This window comes from Lycium barbarum, chromosome 1 (assembly GCF_019175385.1).
Source record: "Lycium barbarum isolate Lr01 chromosome 1, ASM1917538v2, whole genome shotgun sequence".
NCBI classification, from domain to species: Eukaryota; Viridiplantae; Streptophyta; class Magnoliopsida; order Solanales; family Solanaceae; genus Lycium; species Lycium barbarum.
The window spans coordinates 56,139,951-56,146,583 of NC_083337.1; the positions used below are offsets into that span (position 1 = coordinate 56,139,951).

General features: G+C 36.0%; 1 long non-coding RNA gene across 2 annotated transcripts; it reads left to right on the forward strand.

Annotated features, from left to right (window-relative positions):
• Positions 1–332: 332 nt before the first annotated feature.
• LOC132637762 (uncharacterized) lies at positions 333–6,400 on the forward strand. Of its 2 annotated transcripts, none has more exons than XR_009581580.1 (5): positions 333–502; positions 1,643–2,832; positions 4,427–4,588; positions 4,922–4,977; positions 5,891–6,400. It is a non-coding gene; the product is annotated as an uncharacterized LOC132637762 (long non-coding RNA). The 2 variants fall into 2 exon arrangements; XR_009581581.1 differs by having other exon boundaries at positions 1,652–2,832.
• Positions 6,401–6,633: the final 233 nt, after the last annotated feature.

A 6,633-nucleotide genomic window follows, 5' to 3' on the forward strand; every position in this document is an offset into this window, starting at 1 on the left:
ACTTGAAAATGGGAGCCCTGTGTGGCTGAGATATGTCGTATATACACACACAGATATATATATATATATATATATATATATATAGATTGGCCTTGTGAGGCATTGTTAACGAAGGGACATAAATCCAGTCGTCATAAGTGTATTTATAGTGACCAAATTTTTTTCCAGACGTTAACACTAATTTTCAGTCCAACATTAATGAGGGGATTATATTTGGTCTTTAAAAAGTATAGTATCCTGTCGTTAAAACTTAATTAATTAGTGAAAAAATAAGCACCACTTTTTTCCCACTTTTTTTCCCAATACACCCTCCGCCCAAACCCCATTATCTTCCCTCCCTCTAAAAGAAAACCCTTAACCTTCTCCCTATGGTATCACAATATAACTTATCAGAGTTATCAAGTTGCCTGAGAAACTGCTCGTCGCCTACGAGAAATACGATCTTCACTTGCGATTGACAAATAATCTAAGGATCTTACAGTTTCCTTCTCCTTCTGATCAGGTAAGTTTCTTCCATAATAACTAAATCTAAGGATTTATGACAAAACACACATTTTATTCAAATATTTTTGTGATAAATTCATTACTAATTAAAGATGTCTTGCTTGGGAAATTGACTCATATCAACAGAACTAGTACAATTTGTCGTTGGAATTGAAGATTATTAAACACATATGTTGCGTGTGTCCTCATATCAGTAATGGTTTGAAAAACCATGTACCATAAATTTGTACCCTTTTTTTATGTTTGATGCTTGTAGCACTTGGCAAAAACTGATTATGAATATACTGTCTCTAAATTCGCTGTTTTAGCTAATCTGCTGGTTGTACTAGTGATCGTTCAATTGGGTGTTCTTTTATTCTTCCAATGATCTCCGTTTGATGGCATCGATTAGCTTTATCAGAAATCATTATCTGGTTTTGAGTACTAGTAATCAAATCCTGCAATTGTTAAGTAATCTGCTTGTTTGACTAGTTGTAATTGAATTCCTAAGAATTTTTAGAGGCTATTAACGAGACAACCGTCTATCTCACTCTCCCTTTGTTAGTGTTATATATGGTACCAGAAACCGCCTCCCTACCTTCCAAGGTGGGGGTAAGGTCTGTGTACACTTTACCCTCCCCAGACCTCACGTTGTGGGATCCAACTGGGTATGTTGTTGTATGATATGGTTGCGGTTTCAGTGCTATTCATTAGTCATTAGAAAATTAGTGACCAATTTTCTTGAGGCTATTCGATTATTCTGTCCTTGATAGTAGTTGTTGTGCCTGGAACATTCTTCCTCACTGTTACTATTTCGTTGCTGCATGTTGCTTATGATATAAAAAAATTAAGGTTGTCGCTGCCCAGTGACGCTATCTATTAGGCTATGATATTGATTCTTACTGTTGCTCCTGATTGTTGCTTGCGTCTATGATATAAATTCTTATTGAGGTTCTGTTATCTCTTAATGATATTTATTGCATTGAATATTACTGGTTTGAACATTACTACAGTTACGGGTTTTGGCCTAGGATACAAACTACAATTGAGGCCATTATCTATCACTGTCCTTCCATTTCCTTTGTCCCTCAATACTATCTGCTGGTTCGGTGTTTGAAATTTCTTTACTTGCAAATAATTTATTTTATTTTTATTTGAGGCGGTAAAGATAATATTCCAGCAAAGACAATGAGGCAACCAATGGAAGGATTTGCTTCTTGGCACGACAACCTGGACGGCAGGCGATTGATGCAAACGATTGCTGCCGTGCCGTGGCCAGACCTTCTTCGACTGTGCCTGTATACAGATCTGAGCCTCTATTCAATTGTTTTCACCACCTTGGTATTGTTATTGTTCCATTAAGACCCTCTATTTACACTGTCAGAACTCATGCCACCAAGATTTTTTTCTCAACTCTACTTAACTTTGAAGTATTGTTATTATAATTATTGGTTTCTTGAACGTGAAATGATGTGTTTGCACATGTTTTCTTGTTTCAAGAATATGCCAATAGATATGGTTATCCGTACCTATATTACATGTGAACATAAAAGTAGGTAAATGCAGTTATATCTATTTTTAGCACTCGAAACTATTTTTAGAATATTCCAATGTTGTTAATGGTTATGTCTTTTATTCGTGATTTCTAGTCTTACAGTTACTCATAAAATTGAGGATTTACTTGTACCCCCTGAAATTGCAAAATGGCAGCTGTCACTTAAACTTATCAATTAGATTTTGAAGGAAATGTTTCCTTTTTGTGCTGAATTGTAGTAACAGAAAGTTAAGCCTCAATGTTGTATGATAGAACATTCTTCTTTGACTTACTCACAACATAAACAATATTGTTTTAATAAGTCTTGGTTTATAAACATGCTCAAATTGAGAAGATTGAGTAGTTACGGTTTATCTAATTAGTTTGATGGAGTTTAAAAACCAATCAAGTCCTTAATTCAATATAAGTCATGTTCGAAAAAAATCAGCTAGCAAATCTTGACTTCAAGACTTTGCTTTTATGAAATTCAATCTCGTCTTTAGGGAGTATGTGTTATACTTACTAAATTTCCTGATACGCTTTTTCTTATTTACTTTATTTGATTCTTATGTCACTAATGTTTTTTTAATTATGACTTGATTGTCCAGATGCTATCCTTAGTATTAAATGTGTTAAAAGGCCTCATGTCACCCACTAGTCAATCTACGCGCTTTAATTGGTTTTTATTTTGACTTCACATGAAGTGGCCACATCTCTAAGGAGGTGCATATTTCTACTAACCAATCTTTCTTCCTTTGCGAGATGTTTCTATCTATGGAGTTTGATTGAAGACGTTGCCTTTAATTGATATGAAGGTATCCCTGATTCCAATCATCGACTTCTTGCTTCCACTCGAATTCTAATTAACTAGTGCTTTAATTGTTTTATTACTTGCTAATTAAGACTGAGCATCTAGTGATTATTTTTACTTACTATATGCTTAATCCTTCGAAAAATTTAGAGTGATATATCTAGTTTATATTAATTTGTCGAGTAGCATGACGAAGTAGTTAATGTGTTATTGATAGTCATTGGATTAAGCTTCTGGGTATAACAAATACATTGCTAGAACCTAAAAACTCATTATTTACTTTTAAGAATTACTTAATTATCACTTGCTTGCTTTGTCTAGATCTACCTATTATGTGGTACTGGAGGATAAGCTAATTTAAAATATTTAGTACTTTATCTGTCTTGGAGCAATATTTAGCTAGAAAGTTAGTTCAATATATTAGTATAACTAACTATGTTGTTAAATTTTTAGATAGTCTTGAGCCCGAGTGAATGATTGGTAAAGTTTAGGTGGATCTTTTCAAGAAATATAAGGATGCTAAGCTCAACCAAGTTTTATTAGCCTCTGGCTTTCACCTAAATTATAACTTATAGTCCTGCATCAACTGAGGCCTAAGATAAGTAGTCTCAAGCATTGATCTTTATCTATTTTCAAGGATAAACAACTTATACACTAGCCTCATTTTTTTTGGCATATTCCAGGCAATAGGGAATAAACTTTGACTTACGCTATGAACACATCAGACTTGTAAATGTTGTGTGAGAATGTTTGTGTTACATCCCGTATTTTCGTACGTGAAGTTGCACCGTATGTTAGCCACATAAGCTCAAAGGACAGAGTTATCTTTGAAGTTATAAGTGTTTATGTTATGTTTAACAAGTTATATACAAGTGTCGTGAAGATTAGAGGTTAAACGAATCGGAGAAAATAAGTTTTGTTGAGGTTTTAAATTTATTTGAAGGAAATACGGTCCAAGCTATAGTATCCCGTATTTTTGGACCAGGAAATTGAACCATCTGATATGAGCTAATTTTTTTCGAGGCAGTAGGATTTGGTAATATTCAAGCATGCAAATCAAGAGCTCGGTGTGCAAAAGGATAAAGTCCCGAAATAATTTAAGACGGAAAAATATGATAACGAGGACTGGAAATAATATTTGGTGTTTGTATAAAGAGGCTATGGACTAGAGTTATACTACATGATTATGACAATGAGTATATGAAGTTTATGAAAAATGATTACTATATAAGTGAATTGTGACTAAGAAATTAATCACATACTAGAGTGGTAGACAAAGGGACAAATGTCATGGTTGACATTGCCACATGGCATCCAGGGAGCACTATGTATTATAGAGTCGTGTGGTGGTATATTTTGGTGTAATTTGTTATTACAAGGTAAGGAGTGGTGGTCCCCACGGTCAAGGTGAATCTTTATCTTCACACTATATTGATATATACTTACTAAAGAGATCATTTGGCATTTTAAGACTAAATACAAAGCACCTGCTTGTGAATTACATGTACGGATATAGTAGGGAATGCAGCAAGTATGCTTTCCATTTTGGGACCTTCTAAATTTTGATATTCAGCCGACTAACACGAAAACATGTGCAGCAATTTTGTGTCTTAAACAAGGTATTATCAACAACATTTTATTTCCAACATAGCAGCAGCGTAGCACGTCTACGACGTGACCCTCTCTTCCTCTTGTTGTTGATTTGGGAATTGTTGAAAGTTGAAGCAAGCTGGATTAAATATTGTTCTATGCAATTTGAGGTTAGGCCTACCTTCTCTTACATGTATTTGGGTATATCTAAGTCTTGGGTTGGTTCTTAAACTAAGAACTTAGGAATCGGCGGTCGAAAGTTGAATTTGGGTTATGGTAGTTTGATGGGCCGTTTTGAAGTAGTGTATATGATAACTTTGGCTGGAAATTGGTGATATAGATTTAGCTATGTCGTTGTTTGTTCTGGTTATTGATATATGGAGTTGGGGTAAATGAGAAGAACGGAGGAGGTGCTGCCTATTCTGTTTTAGGATAAGTTAAAATTTTCGGTTTACGATTAAGAGAATCGTTTGTATAATTAATGATAGTATCATTGTTGTTAGATATACATCGTAGAGCAGATACGGGTTGAGGTCTAGAGCCGTTGAGCTATGACCAGGTATGTAAAGCCTATCCCTTCCTTCTTTTGGCATGTCCTAGACGTAAGTAAGAAATGATATGAGCCTTGGGGTAAGCTCTACTCTCTAGTTCCAAGCATGACTTATGATTCTATTCATTCCTTAATGTTATTGTCACAAGCCTACTATATGATTGACTAACAAATGATGTATGGAAATTCCTACTCTTAAAGAATTGCATAATTAGAGTCCTACTTGACCTTCAAAAGCTATATCATGTTAAATTGATACATGTATATGAATCCTGAAACGTTCCTTGCTATGGTTTGTAATAAGATTTAGAAAGAACTGAATATGATTATTATCCTGACACTTGAAAGCTGATTAGTTACTTATCTATTGAGCTTCCAAAGATGTTTTGCATGTATGTGGTTGCTTATTATTCTGCTCGTGCTTACCGTTACATCCTTCACTGAGTCCCGGGCCAGGACACGTTTTCGTGCGCACATTTACTATATTACTCACCGAGTCCCTCACTAGAGGGCCGGGACACGTTATATATATACATGATGATATGGGGATAGCGGCCAGGATGGCATATGATCATTATTTCACCGAGTCCCACACTAGAGGGTCGGGACACGTATATGTACATGTTTATAACGCTATGATTTTAATTACCGAGCCCCTCACTAGAGGGCCGGGACACGTTATATATGTTATGTACAGAATGATTATTCAGCTTTGACTACTAAACTCTATATTGATATTGGTATGAGGTTGATGAATATGAATTATGTTCAAAGGTAAGTTTTATGGATTTCTGTTTGTTGCATTAGATCCTACACTCCTTGTCTCAGTATGATTCTATTTACTATATTCCACGCTTTACATGCTCAGTACATATTCCGTACTGACCCCCCTTTCTTCGGGGGGCTGCGTTCATGCCCGCAGGTACAGACGCTCGTTTTGGAGATCCGCCAACCTAGGATATCTATCCAGCTACTTTGGGAAGCTCCTTTGTTCCGGAGCCTAGCTTGTGGTATAAATCCCTTTTGTTGTGTATATATGTATTTGTTCGGGGTACGGCGGGGACCTGTCCCGTCATATGACACTGTCATTACTCTTAGAGGTCTGCGGACATTTGTGTGGGTCTGTATATAGTTGTTGTTTCGTCGTATGGATATGACTTATGTTTGGGGCATACCCATTCGTAGTGGCAGCCTTGTCGGCTTGTATATATATATATATATATATATATATATATATATATATGTTTGGGATGTTGCGTGTAGTGGCAGCCTTGTCGGCTTGCGTAGATATATATATGTTTGTTGTTGGAAATTGTAACTCCTCGGGAGACAGGTGGCTATGACATGCATATATGTGATAGCTTTAAAATAACGTCTTGCCTTGTTATACAAATAGGTTCTCGATATGCTAGCTGTAGATGATTATAGTTAACAGGTGATATGAGTGTCCAACTCGGGCACTAGTCACGGCCTACGGGGTTGGGTCGTGACAAAAGTGGTATCAGAGCAGTTCGTCCTCGGAATGTCTACAGACCGTATCTAGTAGAGTCTTGTTTATCGGTGTGTTGTGCACCACATCTATAAACAGGAAGCTACAGGACATTTAGGATGTTATCTTTCTTTCATATCTAAGATCGTGCGATAGAACCCAACCATAGGAAATGA